Raw genomic sequence first — 21,195 nt, 5'->3', positions numbered from 1 at the left:
GAATGTCACATCAGAGGTCATATTGCCAGAGATTGCCCAATGAGATCAAAGAGAAGACCGAGGGCTGAATCTCATAGAATGGTGAAGAAAACAGTCAAAATTGAAGAAAAGCCCAAAGAACAGAAAGTGAAATTATCACAAGGACAGAAAGATAGACTGAGAAAGAAAAGAAAGAAAGCGAGAGAGTATCTAGAAAAGATTTTGTCATCGGATACAACCGATGAGCCAGATAACAATTCTGATGAATCGCTTTACTCTCCAAAGAATGATCAGTCAAGTAAAACGAATTCATCAGATTCAAATCTGAGGACAAAAGAGAGAATAAAGAAAGAAAAATTGGTTAATCAAACGGTTAAAAATCAAAGAAAGTTAAATTTTCAGATAAAATTTTTATAAAAGTGTTTGAATATAAAAGAAATTGTGAAAGGTCGTTCATGTCATATGTTGATGAATTTGGTAAACCTAAATCCAGTATGGATTGGGTTCCAGTTCAAACTAATCAAATTCATTTGCTTGTGCAGGTGTTCAGGGGCCAATTCAAGGTCAACATGAATAACAGAACAACCTGGCACACAAGGAGAAAACCGGTGATTAAAAACAAGAAGTGTTTGGTTTAAATTGTTAAATTTTTTTTGAAAATTTAAAAGGAATACGCCGAAACCCTCACGGCTGAACAAACACATGATAAAATTAGATTGAAAAACGATTTCAAAAAGGTATAATCAAGTGGTTTGTAAATCATGGGGGTGCATGTGAGCTAAACAGAGAATGTGAAGCAGAAATGGATGGCGAGATGAAGCTATCTACATTGGTTTGTCAAACTTTATTAAATGTTTTGGATTTTAGGGGGAGTAAAAATTTTGAAAATACATAAACATTTGAAAATTTGAAAAAGTCAAAAAACATGATAAAATTCAAAATGAGTTTTTTGTGTAAAAAAAGGAAATGATAGTATATCAGTAGACAATCACAGCATGCTAAAGAATTGGAATGTTAAATATGTGATAAACGATCCCACTGATGAGATGCCAGTAGGTTTTTACACATTTAGTAGATTGATTTCGAGATATAAACCTAAATATCAATACTTGCTTATTTCGTGGGGAACATGTCACACCCTGGCTTTGCGGAAGCGTGGTTAATTTGGTGTGACTTCTTAATACCATAGCTTAATCATAACAAGCTATATGAATTAAAAATATGCAAGATCATCCATTAAAATAAAATCAAAACATTGTCTTAACGGGTTAACACCCAACAACCATAAACTTGTCTAAACATTACAAACCCAAACATAACATAAACATGATTCAAGGACTGTGACTTGTCCAGGAAAGAGTCACATTCCCCGAACCCTGGATGACCCTGGTGACTTATGCAGCGGAAAACATGCCATACCGTGCCAGATCTTTACTTCCCTGAAATACATGTAAGTTGAAAAATCAACAATAATGTTGAGCGAGTTCATGCGAAAGTGAGTAAATAAACCTTTGTATTTATCAAAAATCCTGGTATGTAGCAAATAAGGAAAAAGAGATCACCAATGGTTTGCAAGTCCATTGATATGTGTGAAGTGCAAGTAGGAAGACTCAAACCTAGCGGATTTCGCGTCGGGCACAAAGTCACCCCAAGGTCCGTTATGCTGGACCTGGAGTTGGGCTCGCTACACCCAGATAGATCTACCGCTTACGTCCCTCGGTCCTACAATGAGGATTAATGGCCTCCAGTTTCCGCCTACCCACTCACATGATCTAAGTAATAACCCTCCTTACGCTAACCATACCATGTATCAAGTATTTCATAATCATAGTAACATGTATTTCACCCCCGCAGTTTATAAAACTGAAAAGAGTTAAGAGAAAAGGGGGGGACATGAACTCACAGTCAGTGCGTCGCTATACCAAGTACTCCAAATGTCCAACAGCTGTGCAACGACCTACATGTGCTAATTCTATTAGACGGATGGCCGTGCCTTAGCTTTATAGTTTAAGTTTTTGGGGAAACAGTTAGACAACCGTTCCTTGTATGTACTTGGTAATTTAATTTCCTTCTCAAGGATGGGGGATTTAATACATGTGTATTTGTATCATCTCATTAAGTCCCACTTAATATATTTTTACTTCTCATTCCAAAATATAAATATTTTTCTCAAAAATATCATATTTTCTCTTCTCATATTACTTTCCAAAATAACACGTTGACAAAGTGCGTGTTTATGAATATTTCCGCATAATGCGTAAGTTACGTTTTAACGATTAAGTGGTAATAGTAATTACCGTTGTAACTTATATGTTTGTCGTGTAAGCGTTTGTATTATTTTGGGTTCGTCAACGTTTGTAAATATTATTTTCACTCTAAAAATAATATTTATGTATTTTCACAAAATAATCATAAACAGTGTGGTGAAAAATATATTTACCGAATATATATTTATCACGTTTAGTTTTGTGAAAATCCCACCTCCGAATATTTGTAAATAAAGTCATGGCGAATTATTTTTGAAAATATGTCAAAAGTAGTCTAACACTTGTAAATAATTCTAAGTGTTAGATTTTAGAAAAATTTCGCCAGAGTTTCCCCTGTAACTGGAGGTGGCCACGCTTTCAAGCGTATCATTTTCTTTTACAAAATCACTTCAACACTTCTTTAAATCAACCAATCAATTTCCAACACATCAACTAGTTTTCAACACATCAAACTAGTCGACAAGTATGTAAAATCGCATTATTACATGAACTTGTAGTTTTTCTGAAAACTATTGTGTAGATCACGTTATATTTGGTGGATCTATGTATAAAATAGTTTAATCTTGTAAAAACCCCGTTTTTAGAATAAATCATCCTTTACAACTTCCCGTCATCTTTCTCAAAGATTGTTATTTTGTCGAAACTTCTTATTTCACAAGTGTTTATACACTTGTGGTTTGTAAAATCACTTTGGTTAGTATGTCACCCGACTTTTATAAAACATGATTTTCTCGACACTTGGTTCTACGAAAATACCACTTGCAGATACGTAGATCCGCTAGTTTTAAACACCATTTTACTAGTAATAATACTTTTACACAAGTTCATGTTTCTCGTGTGGTGGAGTTTCACCTTTTAACCCTCGTACCGACAGAAACAAGCTTATGTCAAGATCTATGATCTTAACAAAGTCGGGTTAAACGATGATAAGAGCCACCACAACGTAGATCGGGCCTCAACAATCAACATATTCAATTACTACAACTTTTACACATGTTATGAGCTTTTAACCAACAAAATTCAAGTTTTAGTAGACTTTAGAGATTCAAAACGCATGATTCCGACTTTTAATCGTTATAACTCATATTAACCACTTTAGATACGTTCGAGAGTGAGTTTTAAACATTATACCTCTAGCTCGGGGCTAGGGAACAATCTAGTCGAAAATGCGGTGGATAAAAGCTAAGAAACGAGGTCCTTCCACTTCCGCTTGCTTCAAGCTTCCTAATACGTGACCCGAAAGCCTTGTAGATTCTTGGAATGGGTTGATCAAAGCTCGACAATGGATGTGTGGGGGTGGGGGTTCTCGGCCGAGAGCTTGGGAGAGGGCAAGGGAGAGAGTTTGTTGGTGTGTTGGATGGTTATAATCTCATGTATTAAGGGGTAGTATTTATAGACAAAACTTGTGCCATGATCCTTTGGTTAGTATGTCATCTAGATATCCACAAAAATCAATTTAATAATCAACTTTGTACTCTCTTGGTTACACCTTGTTGGCCGATCCCATTGAGGGGGGGGGGGTATCCGGTTCGTTTTCAATCGATTAGTTAGTGATTAGTTATGTTAAGTGGGTTAACTTTAGGGGTTAACTCCGTTAGTTGCATGATGCGTTATAAGACGGGTGTTAGGGTAATCAGGGACCCTAACTGGCTCAGAAAAAGACTAACAATACTTTTGGCAATATTTTCATGTTCCGGGTATAGTCCGGTTGTTCGGTTGGATAGTAATTCGTTAAAGTGCTTAAGTAATCTTTTAAGCGTCGTAAGTAATATTTTTAGCGACACAATTTATTCTGCAAAGTGTCAGGAATATTTCCTCATGTTTTGGCACTTTATTAGTTAGCTAGAAGCTAGTATGCTGATAAAAGTGTTGTGTTTCATGCTTAGAGTACGTTTTAGGCACATCCAATCATTACATCTTATTCCTAGAGACGCAGTTATACAACCCTTGTATCCCTACACACACTATGGGTGTAGTAAAATATTTCTGGCTCATATAGGCCTTTAGAGGCAGTGTTTGCCTGATGCTGGCTATATCAGCATGTTCAATAGGTTATCCGTTCAAATGCTACTGTGCTTTTGTGCATCATGTTTGTCACTAGAGTTCAGTAAGTAAATAATGTAGTGACGGAAATCAAAGTATGATGCAGATATGTACAAGTATCAACAGTCAAGTAGCAGTTCATCAGGAATCTCAGTTAAGCACAGTAATTAAGCGACAATTAATAGTTAATTAAGACGTACGGATACCTGGTTTAGTGAGGGTTGTCACATTCTCCCCCCGTTAGAAAAATTTCGTCCCGAAATTTTAAGTTCTGCTTGTAGAAGCAGGGTTCTCAGGAAATAAGTGGGGGTATTTCTCTTTCATTCGGTCCTCACGCTCACAGGTGAATTCAGGACCATGTCTAGCATTCCAACGAACTTTGACGAGCTTGACACTGCTCCGGCGGGTCTTGTTTACTTTCCAATCCGTGACCTCAACAGGTTCTTCAACGAAGTGGAGCGTGTCATCAACATGAAATTCGTCAGTAGGAATGGCAACGTTATCTTGTGTTGGACTTTTCTTCAGATTGGATACATGAAATGTATCGTGAACACCATTTAGTTCGGCAGGTAGGTCCAACTTGTATGCTACTAACCCGATTCTCTCCAAGATCTTGAACGGTCCAATATACCTCGGGTTCAACTTTCCACGTTTCCCAAATCGTGCCACACCCTTCCAGGGTGATACCTTCAACAAAACCATCTCACCAACCTCAAACTCTAGAGGTTTCCTGCTTCGATCCGCGTAGGCTTTCTGCCTGTCACGAGCCGCGCTGATACGGTCTCGGATTTGCGCGATCTTATCTGTGGTTTCCTGTACCATTTCAGGACCAACCAATTGTCTATCACCTGCGTCAGCCCAACAAAGCGGCGATCTGCACTTGCGCCCATATAAAGCTTCAAACGGCGCGGCACCAATACTGGTGTGGTAGCTGCTGTTGTATGAAAACTCAACCAGGGGTAAATGCTTATCCCAGCTACCGCCCAAATCCATCACACATGCTCTCAGCATGTCTTCTAACGTCTGAATCGTCCGCTCACTTTGACCGTCGGTCTGCGGGTGAAAAGCAGTGCTCAGATTCAACTTTGAGCCAAAAGCTTCCTGGAAGGATTGCCATATCCTTGACACGAACCTTCCGTCTCTATCAGAGATAATCGAGAGAGGTACTCCATGGCGTGTAACAATTTCTCTCATGTAAATTTCGGCCAGTTTGCTCGTATTATCCTTTTCTCGGATAGGCAAGAAGTGCGCTGACTTCGTTAAACGGTCCACTATTACCCAAATAGTGTCATGGCCTCTTGGCGTTCTTGGCAACTTCGTAATAAAATCCATAGAGATTTGTTCCCACTTCCACTTGGGAATCTCTGGTTGTTGCAGAAGTCCTGAAGGCTTCTGGTATTCCGCCTTAACCTTGGCGCATGTCAAACATTTGCTCACGTAAACTGCAACATCGCCTTTCATCCTAGGCCACCAATAATAATCTTTAAGATCCTGGTACATCTTATCCGCTCCAGGGTGGATAGAGTACCGTGGCTTGTGAGCTTCATTGAAAATAACCTTCCTTAAACCACCAAACAAAGGAACCCAAATCCTGTTCTCAAAACACAACGTTCCTTCCCTGTTTGGTACCAATAACTTCTCCATCCCACGGAGATACTCTTCTTCAAGGTTTCTTTCCTTGAGAGCTTCTTGTTGCGCTGCACGAACGCGCGAGGAAAGATCGGTTTGAATAATCATTTCCAAAGCCCTAACCCTTATGGGCTTGATTCTCTCCTTACGACTTAGGGCATCGGCGACCACATTCGCCTTTCCTGGGTGATACTTAATCTCGCAGTCGTAGTCATTCAACAGCTCGACCCATCGTCTTTGCCTCATGTTCAACTCCTTCTGGTTGAATATGTGCTGGAGGCTCTTGTGATCTGTGAAGATTGTGCACTTCGTACCATAAAGGTAGTGTCTCCAGATCTTCAAAGCGAAAACCACTGCGCCAAGCTCCAAATCGTGCGTGGTATAGTTCTTTTCGTGTACTTTCAGTTGGCGTGACACGTAAGCAATAGCCTTCTGGCGTTGCATCAACACGCAACCCAATCCTTGACGTGAAGCGTCGCAGTGTACCACGAAATCATCTGTACCTTCTGGCAGAGCTAAGATTGGCGCGTTACAAAGCTTATCTTTCAATATCTGAAATGCTTCATCCTGTTTGATTCCCCAATCAAACTTCTTTTCCTTCTGCGTGAGGAGCGTCAATGGTTGAGCGATCTTTGAAAAGTTCTCGATGAACCTTCGATAATAGCCAGCCAAACCCAATAATTGCCGAATCTCGGTTGGCGTTTTTGGCGTTTCCCAATCCTTGATCGCCTCGATCTTGGTGGGATCCACGTGGATTCCATCACCGTTCACCACGTGCCCAAGGAATTGCACCTCTCGTAGCCAAAACTCACACTTAGAGAACTTGGCATACAGCTGTTCTTTCTTCAGCAGCTCCAGAATGGCTCTAAGATGCTGCTCGTGCTCAGCCTTCGTCTTTGAATAAATTAAAATATCATCAATGAATACAATCACGAACTTATCCAAGTACGGCTTGCAAACTCGATTCATCAAATCCATGAATACGGCAGGTGCGTTTGTCAAACCAAACGGCATAACGAGAAACTCGTAGTGTCCATATCGAGTTCTGAAGGCTGTCTTCGGGATACTCTCCTCCTGTATTCGTAACTGATGGTATCCAGATCGAAGATCGATCTTTGAATAGAAGCTTGAACCTTGAAGTTGGTCAAACAGATCATCGATTCTTGGCAGGGGATACCTATTCTTGATCGCCAGCTTGTTCAACTCTCTGTAGTCAATACACATACGGAAACTACCGTCCTTCTTCTTCACAAACAAAACTGGAGCTCCCCAAGGCGAGAAGCTTGGTCGGATAAATCCCTTGTCTAACAACTCTTGAAGTTGTGTCGACAGTTCTTGCATCTCAGACGGAGCAAGTCTGTAAGGTGCCTTAGCCACAGGCGCGGCGCCTGGAACTAAGTCAATGTGGAACTCTACTTGTCTCTGAGGCGGTAATCCAGGCAAGTCTTCTGGAAAGACTTCTGGGTATTCACTCATGACAGGGATGTCTTCGATCTTCGGCTCAGCAGCCTTTTTATCCACAATGTGTGCCAGAAAGGCAACACATCCTTTCTGCAAACACTTCCTTGCTTTCAGGCAGCTAATCATCCTCAACGGCGTCTCACGCTTCTCCCCATGAACAACAATGGCCTCACCATCATCGGTCGGGATACGAATAATCTTCTCGTGACAAACTATCTCTGCTTTGTTACTTGATAACCAATCCATCCCTACTACCACGTCGAAGCTTCCCAACTGGACTGGTAGTAGATCGAGAGCAAACTCACGCTCTCCCAGCTCGATTACGCAACCTCGAATCACCTCGTTAGCTTCTACTAACTTCCCATTCGCTAATTCGATCGAGTACGGAATATCTAACTTACTAGCGGCTAAACCAAGCATATTCTTAAATTCTAGTGATACGAAGCTGTAATCGGCACCAGTATCAAACAAAACGGATGCATAGCGTTGGTTTACAGGGAACGTACCAGTGACAACATTGGGATCCTGGCGCGCTTCCCGTGCTTCTATGTTGAAAACTCTTCCGCGTGCTTGGTTTAATTCTGGGCAATTCCTTTTGTAATGCCCAACATCACCGCAGTTAAAACATCCGGGCCTCTGCCCGTTCCCACCATTGTTCCCAGCTTGATTGTTTCCCTGATTACGGTTCATGGCGCCCGCTTGGTTAGCATGATTAGCACGGTTCCCATCACCTCCCTGGTTTCCTTGTGAGCGGTTCCCAGCACCACCACGGTTGTTCCTATTCCCAAATCCTCCTTGGCCTCCCCGGCCAGCATTAGCCCAACAAGAATCCTTTGAATGACCAGTCTTCCCACATGATTCACAAACTTTTGGCCCGCATCGGCCAGAGTGATGGCGTTGGCATGAGTTGCACTTGGGTTGTGCACCCATATATCCCTTTCCTTTCTTCCTACCACCAGCTGAATCTTGAGCTGGCGCATTCGATTCCCCTTTCTTAACCACCATCCCGGTGCCCTGCTTGAAATTCGAAAACTTTCGTTTATTCCCACCTGACGACTCCACATGAGTCTCCTTTTTCTTGGGCTCAGTTTCATCAAACTTGTTCAACCGAATTGCCTCTTCGGTGAGAGCCACGCTCAAATCAATGGCTTCTGTGATAGTTGCAGGTTTGGAGGAAGTCACCATGCTGATTATTTGAGGAGCCAATCCCCAAATGAAGCGTTCAATCCTCTTGAACTCAGGCGTAACCATGTAGGGTACCACATGCGACAACTCGTGGAACCTCTGAACATACTCAGCTATCTTAGAACCTTCCATTTTTAGATGCCAAAACTCGGTCTCCAATCTCTGAATTTCAGCGCGAGAACAGTACTTCTTGCGCATGAGTTCTTTCAGCTCAGTCCACGTCAGTGCGTAAGCAGCAGCTTCGCCAAGTGTTTGGACTTGTAGATTCCACCATGATAGGGCTCCATCTAAAAATAGCCCTGAGATGTAAGTGACTTGTTGATCCAGCGCGTATTTGCTCATGCGAAGTACGGACTCGGTTTTCTCAGCCCAGCGGACGAAAGCAACAGCACCACCTGTGCCGTCGAACTTTACGGGCTTGCAGTCCAAGAACTGCTTGTAAGTGCACCCATGCGGTGGATTGTTGTTGTTGCCCGTGTTGCCGGAGTTGCTTCCACTCATTCCTCCTTGAGAGGCAGCATATTGAGCAATAGCAGCAGCAATGACTTGCTGTAGTTCGTCCTGAGTAGTAGGCATTGGCTGAGGTTGACGTCTTGGCGGCATCTTCTAAAGATGTATACGTCGGTCAGGCCATAATAAAGCGTACGTATATAGTAATAGTAATAGCACATAACATCTCATGTTATCAATATATCACACACAACATCCCATGTTACGATTATTATACACACAACATCCCGTGTCCCAACATCCCATGTCACAAGTATTATATACACAACATCCCATGTCCCAACATCCCATGTCACAAATATTATATACACGACATCCCATGTCCCAACATCCCATGTCACAAGAATATAAGTAAGCAATCAAGTGAATCAGATATGGTGAGAATACCGCGATTGCCATATATATCGAGACCACAATGTAGTAAGTGTATCAGTACATCACTGTGTCATACAATCATCAATCAATCAGGGGCTACATCATCCCTGTCCAAAAACTATATCATGTCAGTGTCAAATACATCAAGTACATCAAATAAGTGTCAACAAAAGTCAGTATCATCAGCTGGTCTCCGAAATGCTGTGCAGTCACAATCGCGGTCGTCTCACCAACGTCTACCTATATAGCAATGATGAGCTCTATGCGGATGGCGGGGGAGGAGGGGGAAAGTGAGGGTAAAGCAAGCGGCGTAACAGAAGCCAATCCTCCTCCATAGCCTGCTGAGTGCGAATAACAGAAGCAACCTGCTGCTCTAGGGTAAAGAGACGAGCAGCAAAATCTGGGGGTAAAGATCGACCTGGCTGAAGAGGGGAGTGTATCTGACCATGGCATGAACATGGTGGCATCTGAGCTCTCTCGAGCTCCTGGAGTCGCTGCGTGTGCGACTCATGCTGATGAACGAAGGACATCAAAACGTCCTCTATAATGGGTCCAACATGAAACGAATGATATGGATCAGTAGGTGGCATGGCTGATGGCGTCGGCCAAAGCAAGGGCTCACTGGTGGGGTCAAATGGCGCCACATGAAATGATGAAGTAGAGGGTGGAACAGATGACATCTGAGGCATGAAGGGAATAGACATCGGTACGTGCCCAAAAGGATGGGCTCGCTGGAGGTACAAACTGTGGAACCTGAAAAGTGAAATCAACAGATCGTGTAACAGGGATCTGAGGGGGCAAAGGTGGGACGTCCTCATCAGCAGGTATCCAACCGTGCTAAGCGTCCTCGTCGGGTGGATCCATGTGCTCTGCAAAAAGTGCGTGCTCAGGCTCGAGCGGAATGGGATCAAATGGAGGAGCAACGACAGGGTCAGCTGGTGCAATAGGATGGTCGACTGGTATATCAGCAACAAAAGGTGGATCAACAACAGGATCGATAGCAACAACATGATCACCAACTAACAAAGGAACATCATCAACAGGAAGATCGCCAACAGGCGGGTCAGCTATAATGGGCTCAACAGGAACGCCAGCATGTACCAGGTCATGCTCATGCATAGGATCTAGAGCAGCTGCCTGCTCAGGAGCCAAGGCAGGCTCATGGTCATCAAAAGCCATATCGAAGTCGAACTCAGGATCAATAGGGTCAACTGGATCAGCGGGGTCCTCCACGAGCTGGTCCATCGGGATAAACTCAATGTCGTGATCCGGGTCGAATCCCGGAGGGAAAATGGGATCCGAATCCTCAATATCATCGTGCTCGAATGCAAAGCTCGGAATGGGTGCGGCAGAAGATGCCTGGTCGGGGTCCGAGTCATGTGCGAAATGCTGTGCGCTCACCTCGTGAGATGGTGCAGATGCCACAGACTCAAAGGAGTCTGGGACCGGTGAATGGGCGGGCGAGTCCTCAACAGGAGCACCAGCGATCATCAAAAGATCGCCAGCGGGAAGAGGGGCTGCATCAGGAATCTCGTCCTCAAAAGGCTCGTCCTCAAAGAGATCGACATCGCCGTCAGCCTCGGCGTCGGGTAGTAAGTCGTATGCTGGATACGAAGCAAGAGGTATAGGAGCTGGAATCACTACCAGGGGAAGATACTCAGCAGGAGCGCCATCAATAGGCTCATCAGCACCCTCGGGCAGAGCGAAGGGCTGGAAGTCATCGTCATCAGTGCTCGTGTAATCGGAGGTATGCACCTCGTGCTCTGAGGATATAATGTCGTCAGATACTATGGGTAAAGGTCCGGTGGTATCCGAATCACATACGCATAAACATGTCGCATGGCACGGGTGACTCATGATGTCAGTAACATAAACACAATTATGCACAAATAATCGGTTAAACAATCAGGTAATCACATAAGTTACCAAATAATAATCACATAATCCTCCTAGTCCCACTAGCCTCCCAGCCTCCCAGACTGTCCTTCCTAGTCCCACTAGCCAACTTTCCCAGCCTCCCAGACTGACTCCCTAGTCCCACTAGCAAACTTTTCCCAGCCTCCCAGACTGACTCCCTAGTCCCACTAGTCAATTCTCCCAGCCTCCCAGACTCACTCCCTAGTCCCACTAGACAACTACCTCGATCCATTAGATCGAGCCTCGGCCTCCCAGACCGAGCCTCAGTCTCCCAGACCGAGCCTCAGCCTCCCAGACTGAGCCTAAAAATAATAAATAAAATATGCTCAACATTTGTTTATAAAAACGTTTTGGATCTGGACTTAAGTGCTATGCAGTAAAAATGTTTTCGTGAGAGCCCTAGTGATCATAGTCTAGACTCAAGAAGGAATCCTAGTTCGCTATGATCAGAGCTCTGATACCAAGCTGTCACACCCTGGCTTTGCGGAAGCGTGGTTAATTTGGTGTGACTTCTTAATACCATAGCTTAATCATAACAAGCTATATGAATTAAAAATATGCAAGATCATCCATTAAAATAAAATCAAAACATTGTCTTAACGGGTTAACACCCAACAACCATAAACTTGTCTAAACATTACAAACCCAAACATAACATAAACATGATTCAAGGACTGTGACTTGTCCAGGAAAGAGTCACATTCCCCGAACCCTGGATGACCCTGGTGACTTATGCAGCGGAAAACATGCCATACCGTGCCAGATCTTTACTTCCCTGAAATACATGTAAGTTGAAAAATCAACAATAATGTTGAGCGAGTTCATGCGAAAGTGAGTAAATAAACCTTTGTATTTATCAAAAATCCTGGTATGTAGCAAATAAGGAAAAAGAGATCACCAATGGTTTGCAAGTCCATTGATATGTGTGAAGTGCAAGTAGGAAGACTCAAACCTAGCGGATTTCGCGTCGGGCACAAAGTCACCCCAAGGTCCGTTATGCTGGACCTGGAGTTGGGCTCGCTACACCCAGATAGATCTACCGCTTACGTCCCTCGGTCCTACAATGAGGATTAATGGCCTCCAGTTTCCGCCTACCCACTCACATGATCTAAGTAATAACCCTCCTTACGCTAACCATACCATGTATCAAGTATTTCATAATCATAGTAACATGTATTTCACCCCCGCAGTTTATAAAACTGAAAAGAGTTAAGAGAAAAGGGGGGACATGAACTCACAGTCAGTGCGTCGCTATACCAAGTACTCCAAATGTCCAACAGCTGTGCAACGACCTACATGTGCTAATTCTATTAGACGGATGGCCGTGCCTTAGCTTTATAGTTTAAGTTTTTGGGGAAACAGTTAGACAACCGTTCCTTGTATGTACTTGGTAATTTAATTTCCTTCCCAAGGATGGGGGATTTAATACATGTGTATTTGTATCATCTCATTAAGTCCCACTTAATATATTTTTACTTCTCATTCCAAAATATAAATATTTTTCTCAAAAATATCATATTTTCTCTTCTCATATTACTTTCCAAAATAACACGTTGACAAAGTGCGCGTTTATGAATATTTCCGCATAATGCGTAAGTTACGTTTTAACGATTAAGTGGTAATAGTAATTACCGTTGTAACTTATATGTTTGTCGTGTAAGCGTTTGTATTATTTTGGGTTCGTCAACGTTTGTAAATATTATTTTCACTCTAAAAATAATATTTATGTATTTTCACAAAATAATCATAAACAGTGTGGTGAAAAATATATTTACCGAATATATATTTATCACGTTTAGTTTTGTGAAAATCCCACCTCCGAATATTTGTAAATAAAGTCATGGCGAATTATTTTTGAAAATATGTCAAAAGTAGTCTAACACTTGTAAATAATTCTAAGTGTTAGTTTTAGAAAAATTTCGCCAGAGTTTCCCCTGTAACTGGAGGTGGCCACGCTTTCAAGCGTATCATTTCTTTTACAAAATCACTTCAACACTTCTTTAAATCAACCAATCAATTTCCAACACATCAACTAGTTTTCAACACATCAAACTAGTCGACAAGTATGTAAAATCGCATTATTACATGAACTTGTAGTTTTTCTGAAAACTATTGTGTAGATCTCGTTATATTTGGTGGATCTATGTATAAAATAGTTTAATCTTGTAAAAACCCCGTTTTTAGAATAAATCATCCTTTACAACTTCCCGTCATCTTTCTCAAAGATTGTTATTTTGTCGAAACTTCTTATTTCACAAGTGTTTATACACTTGTGGTTTGTAAAATCACCTTGGTTAGTATGTCACCCGACTTTTATAAAACATGATTTCTCGACACTTGGTTCTACGAAAATACCACTTGCAGATACGTAGATCCGCTAGTTTTAAACACCATTTTACTAGTAATAATACTTTTACACAAGTTCATGTTTCTCGTGTGGTGGAGTTTCACCTTTTAACCCTCGTACCGACAGAAACAAGCTTATGTCAAGATCTATGATCTTAACAAAGTCGGGTTAAACGATGATAAGAGCCACCACAACGTAGATCGGGCCTCAACAATCAACATATTCAATTACTACAACTTTTACACATGTTATGAGCTTTTAACCAACAAAATTCAAGTTTTAGTAGACTTTAGAGATTCAAAACGCATGATTCCGACTTTTAATCGTTATAACTCATATTAACCACTTTAGATACGTTCGAGAGTGAGTTTTAAACATTATACCTCTAGCTCGGGGCTAGGGAAGAATCTAGTCGAAAATGCGGTGGATAAAAGCTAAGAAACGAGGTCCTTCCACTTCCGCTTGCTTCAAGCTTCCTAATACGTGACCCGAAAGCCTTGTAGATTCTTGGAATGGGTTGATCAAAGCTCGACAATGGATGTGTGGGGGTGGGGGTTTTCGGCCGAGAGCTTGGGAGAGGGCAAGGGGGAGAGTTTGTTGGTGTGTTGGATGGTTATAATCTCATGTATTAAGGGGTAGTATTTATAGACAAAACTTGTGCCATGATCCTTTGGTTAGTATGTCATCTAGATATCCACAAAAATCAATTTAATAATCAACTTTGTACTCTCTTGGTTACACCTTGTTGGCCGATCCCATTGAGGGGGGGGGGGTATCCGGTTCGTTTTCAATCGATTAGTTAGTGATTAGTTATGTTAAGTGGGTTAACTTTAGGGGTTAACTCCGTTAGTTGCATGATGCGTTATAAGACGGGTGTTAGGGTAATCAGGGACCCTAACTGGCTCAGAAAAAGACTAACAATACTTTTGGCAATATTTTCATGTTCCGGGTATAGTCCGGTTGTTCGGTTGGATAGTAATTCGTTAAAGTGCTTAAGTAATCTTTTAAGCGTCGTAAGTAATATTTTTAGCGACACAATTTATTCTGCAAAGTGTCAGGAATATTTCCTCATGTTTTGGCACTTTATTAGTTAGCTAGAAGCTAGTATGCTGATAAAAGTGCCGTGTTTCGTGCTTAGAGTACGTTTTAGGCACATCCAATCATTACATCTTATTCCTAGAGACGCAGTTATACAACCTTTGTATCCCTACACACACTATGGGTGTAGTAAAATATTTCTGGCTCATATAGGCCTTTAGAGGCAGTGTTTGCCTGATGCTGGCTATATCAACATGTTCAATAGGTTATCCGTTCAAATGCTACTGTGCTTTTGTGCATCATGTTTGTCACTAGAGTTCAGTAAGTAAATAATGTAGTGACGGAAATCAAAGTATGATGCAGATATGTATAAGTATCAACAGTCAAGTAGCAGTTCATCAGGAATCTCAGTTAAGCACAGTAATTAAGCAACAATTAGTAGTTAATTAAGACGTACGGATACCTGGTTTAGTGAGGGTTGTCACAGAACATCTCTCGGATATATGGGTAACCCCCGAAATCTTGTTTGAGAGATTGCTTGATTCTGAGATACTAGGTCTTTATACTGTTTGATATCTGGGGTATTATACCTTGTCTTCCGATATTGCGGAAGCAATGGCCTAGACTTCGTATAATACTTTATGCGCTTTAAAAACTTACCCTCTGCATAAAAATGTAAAAATATCGAAAGATGTAATTCAAGTGCAGTTGTAAAGAAGATCCCCAAGGGGGATACACCTCAAAGTCGAGCATTCATCTCCTTGACTGAACGGAAGTTCATACCTGAGCTCTCAAGGTCTCGCACTAACCCAGAGTACATATATCAATATGGTATACTCACCTATAAGACTGAACCTAGGGAATCTTGATACGGGAGTATATTCTGAGGTGGGACACACGTATATGTTAAGTTCTTAAAACACTAAATCGTATCTCGAATTAGTTGAACTTTGTGTGAAAATTTAAGTGGATAAGTATACTGACAATCTAAGTGAATCGTTTAGAACTTAAAGTGTTTATAGCTCAACGGTGCTAGTGATTTGTCAAAAACTGATATGATCCTCTGATACGAACTCAAACAAAAATATTGTCTGTAAATATTTCTTTACTGCTTTTCATTAAAGAAAAATTTCAAAAAGATTTTCGGAGTGTTTTAGCATAAACTTTGTAAAATACAAAAAGATTTTGTTTCACGTTATGTTTCGGCAACCGATGATGGAAAGCTGGATTTCAAAATCTGAAGATGCTGAACATAAACAAGTTCATTAATTTGAAACTTGAATTTCAAAATGAAAAATTAAAAAAAAAATCGATAAGTTGGATAATCAAGGTCATTAAGTTGAACTTGATCATCTGTGAGGGTTACTGAATTTGATCATACTTAAAAGTCAAATATGATAATAGACATTTATATGTTTAGAAAACTCTCACCAGTTAAATCTGAACATTTGAATAATGATAAGATTTGATAGGAAGCTAAATGAAAGGGGGAGCAAGATTAATTGTCAAATCTAAGATTCAGAGCATTATTCAAGGGGGAGCTTACAGTTTTACTTTGTTTGCTTGATTATGCAATCCGAGGCAGATCAAGATTAAACTTCGCAGATTTCTAAGCAATGTCCAAGGGGGAGTTTGTTAGTGCATTTTGTATGTCCATAGTTAGAAATCTGTCAGTATTTGTAACGTTTAAAGTCTTGAGTCTGTAATATACCGGACAGAGGTTTCACTAGGTGTCGTTAGGGAATGTCAAGTCAGTATATGGTACGACACGATGCGAAGAATCTGAACAAGATCAGTCATGATGTCATCATGACTAAATGATGACATCATAACCAACATGCATGGAAATCTGATTATAATCAGATTTATAATATCACGTGCATGGAATCAAGATATAACAAAGCCACTCGATCGGATTGGAAGTCAACAGCATCTCGATCGGATGGCTATCCGATCGGATAGCCATCCGATCCAACATCACTAACATGCTTCACCTATATATATAGCTATCCAATCCATCTCAGGAAACACACATATCAGAGAACACACAGTTCATAACCATTCATAACCGTCAAGCACAAGTTCATCAGATCTTCATCATCTACATCAAAACACTCTCGGTTTCTTCACGTCCTCTAGATTACGAGTGTCTAGTGTGTAGATCGAGTCGAAACTCTGTCCGGTTGTCGTTTGTTACGGAATAAAACGATAGTTATTAACGTTTTCGCACACGATTACGGTTTGATTTAACGGATTCCGCACATTAAATCAAATTCATCGCAGATCTAGTGATCATTTACTATCCGATCCTGAACTCACAATTTTTCTACCTTAATTACCACGGACGGTACTGTCAATCCTGACTGGGGGTAATGTTACTACTCACAGTGTAGTAACAAATTTTGTATACAAAACCCCAACATACCGACGATAATTGTAGAATACAAATACTCAATCACTGTTTAATATAATGTAAACATTTGAGGTTTATAAAAACAGTTTGCAAAAAGGTTTTCAAAAAGGAGATTACTCACATTGCAACTTTAGGGTTTTTCCTGTGATTTTCCTGGTTATAATCTATTAATTAAACAATGTACACGCGTTAGTATAATAACCCAATATTTACATTAGTTATACCCTTCCCGAGACAGAACTCCAACGACTACGTCGGGCAGAACCTCGACAGCCATTACGGAGCACTAGATCAATCGGGCAGCGTATCTAATACGTAACCGGGGGTTATGATACTTACAACGAGGCAGAACTTCGTTAATTAGGGGGGGTATAATGCCTGGGTATAGTGGCTACACTACAGAAATTAGAGAGAGAATTGAAAAGTTGAGCGAGCGAGTTGGGACTGAGGCCGATCGAATCCATTTATAGGGTTGATTAGGTACTTCGTCGCGCCCCGCGTAAGCCAAAGGCTTTGCCTCTGCGGGCCGCGATGTAGGGGTGTAGGCTATAGGCTTGCTGATTCGTCGATCCTAGTTTTGACACGATGCTGCCACGTGGTAGCTCCGGAACTCGCCTGATGGACTAGCTGTCGCGCCCAGCGTAGCCCGAAGACAAGGTCTTCGCGGCCCGCTAGCGCCCAATAAAACTTGATTTTTATTTTATTTTTAATTATATAAAGGTATTCGGGACCGGTTTCGTATACGGGGTGTATTTTAGGACGTATAGGGGCACTCTAAATATTTTAGGGATGTCGAAAATATTTTAGGAGGGTTATTATATCCTCCTCACCTTGTTTTAGAACTCGTCCTCGAGGTCTACTGGAACACGTGTGGATATTTCCTCTGCATCTCTGATTCAAGCTCCCACGTGTATTCTGGTCCTCTCTTAGAATCCCATTTCACTTTGACTAGAGCCAATCTCTTATGTTTGAGATTCTTGACTTTCTTGTCTTCAATTTGTAGAGGCCTCTCTACAAACTTAAGCTTTTCGCTCACCTCTATGTCTTTAAGAGGCACTACTAGTGATTCATCAGCTAAGCACTTTTTTAGATTACATACATGAAATACATCATGTATTCCTGCCATTTCCTCTGGCAGTTGTAGCTGATAGGCTACAGGTTCTATTCTTCTAATAATCTCAAAAGGTCCAACATACCTAGGGCTTAGCTTTCCCCTTTTGATGAATCTTACCACTCCTTTCCAAGGAGAGACCTTTAATAACACTTTATCTCCTACATGAAATTCCAATGGCTTTCGTTTGTTATCGGCATAACTTTTCTGTCGATCGCGTGCTGCTTTCAGTCTTTCCTTGACTTGAATAATCTTGTCCGTTGTTTCTTGTACTATTTCTGGTCCAGATAATTGTTTTTCTCCAATTTCTGCCCAACATACTGGAGTTCGGCACTTTCGTCCATAAAGTGCTTCGAATGGTGCAGCATTGATGCTGGTATGATAGTTGTTGTTGTAGGAAATCTCTATCAATGGTAAGTGATCGTCCCAATTTCCTCCGAAATCAATTACACAAGCTCTAAGCATATCTTCCATTGTCTGAATTGTCCTTTCGCTTTGTCCGTCCATTTGAGGATGATAAGCGGTGCTTAGATTTAGCTTGGTTCCCATCGCTTTTTGGAAACTTGTCCAAAAATGAGAAGTAAAACGACTATCTCTATCAGAAACAATTGATAAAAGAATTCCATGTAATGAAACTATTTCATTTACATATAACTTAGCTAACTGTTCCATACTGAAAGTTTCCTTCATCGGTAGGAAATGAGCTGACTTAGTTAGCCTGTCTACAATCACCCAGATTGTATCGTTACCTTTTCTTGTTTTGGGTAATTTGGTTACAAAATCCATTGTTATCAATTCCCATTTCCAAACTAGCATTTCTAACTGCTACAGCAAACCTGAGGGTTTCTGATGTTCAGCTTTAATATGTGAACAGGTTAGACACTTGGCAACATAAGCTGCTAAATCCTTTTTTCATTCCTTTCCACCAAAAATTCTTTCTTAAATCCTGATACATCTTATCACTTCCAGGATGCATCGTATATTTAGAATTATGGGCTTCTTCTAATATACGGTGGCGTAGGTTTCCTAATTTAGGTATCCACATTCTTTTCTTATGGAATCTCCATATTCCATTTGTTCCTTGTTCTAATTCCTTGATCATTCCTTTTAATTTCTCAGTATCATTCTTGATTACTGATTCTTGTGCTTTTCTAATCTGGTTATTTAAATCTACTTGTAGATTTAATTTAAGAGAACGTACTCTTTTTGGCTTTTCGTGATACTTTCGTGTAACATCCCGAAAATATAAAACTTTATATTAAAATTATAAAGTATTAAATAAACAAGAACAAACTAACTAGGACGAAATAACCCAGTTAGTTATAAGTCTTGTGTTAACTTAAAAGTGGGTTAGAAACACTTAAATATGAACTAATAGAAATTAGGGGGACTAAAAGTGTCTAATTGGAAATTAATTATAATAAAATCAATTTATTAAAAACAAAACACACACTTGTGTTTTGTTCTGGAAATCGATCAGAAGCAGGGGGCGATCCCAAGCTCCCCAAAACCCTAGTTCTTGTCAAAACCTCAGATTTGAAGGTTCAAATCAAGTCCAAAATGAAAATCGAGCATAGATTAGTGATCCCCATTGCAAGGAGATCATAAGGTATGCAAATTTTGATAAAAATTCTCTACTTGAAATTCTCATGAATTTAGGGAATTCGAAATCTGTAGATGCATGAATGATATGTAGATGAAATAGGAACATTGAAGTGTCTAGGAGTAAACCCTAGACAAATATATGTTGAAATCATACTTAATTCTAACAAAGTTCATAAACACCATTATAGGTGGTTAGTGGATGGAGTAGAACTTGATAAACCCTAGGAAACTGGGGGTGGTTCTAGTGAAATTTGACATGTATGAAGCAATTTCAGAATCCTAGAGGCTAATATTCATGTAAGGTAGTTGATTAATGAAAATATAGGGCTATATGACAAGTGATGCACTTGCTAATACATCATGTAAATTGCCGCCCTTAAAGTGTTTGTATAATTGCCTCAAAGAAGGCTTAAAACTGAAATTTAAAGTTAAACCGCATAATTGTTATGTTTCGGCAAATTATGCGATATATGATTTGAAAAGAGTTCTAAACATGCCATGGTTGAACTCTATAGGAAAGGATACCGGAGCGTCGAGCGGATAAGCCGGTGGTGACTTGCGTTTGAAGGGCTTGCTTTAAAGGTATGTAACTTGACTCGTTACATTAAGTGAATTGTTGTTAAATTATGTAAGGTCATATTGTAGAATAGAAGTTGTGTTGATTGTAGCGACTATGTTCGTTATTTGGATAAGTAGATTAAGAATTGATGAGAAACCGTCTGGTAGTCATTACATTGGAGGATTCCATAAGATGAGCCAACGGGTCGAATAATGGTGTAAATTGTAGTGTTAGCGTTTTAATATTTAGTGATGGCGATACCGATCACAATAGCATAAAGCCATGGGATTGGTAAGGAAATGCGGGTGATGATAAGCCCCGGATGTTGGGTATAAGGCGCCATGGGCTTACTAGTAAAACGGTAGCAAACTGAGAGAAGCTAGAGTGGGTCGAATATTTGCATTGTGATTTTTAGTCGTTCGGCCCTTAAATCAAATTTTCGGTATGATAATCATTATAGGTACGTCGGTAATGAATTTACAAACGTATAGGAAAAAGAATCACTCAAAACAGACTTACGAGTCAAAAGTTATGGTTAATTGAAGTCAACAAACTGAATTTCCGGAGCTGGCAGGAAATGCAGGTCAAAAACCTGCATCTGCTGGAAAACCGTTTCCCCCGCGCAACGCGACATGACCGCTAGGGTCTGGCGCGACACGCGAGGAACGTCGCGCCACGCGAAGGTCCTTCGCGACACGCGACAGGACAGAAACTGAAATTTTATTTTATTTTTCATGATTTGAGGTTGGAACTTGT

This window comes from Helianthus annuus, chromosome 12 (genome assembly GCF_002127325.2).
Source record: "Helianthus annuus cultivar XRQ/B chromosome 12, HanXRQr2.0-SUNRISE, whole genome shotgun sequence".
Lineage (NCBI taxonomy): Eukaryota > Viridiplantae > Streptophyta > Magnoliopsida > Asterales > Asteraceae > Helianthus > Helianthus annuus.
The sequence above is the reverse complement of the archived record's forward strand: the minus strand, read 5'-3'. Positions refer to the sequence as shown.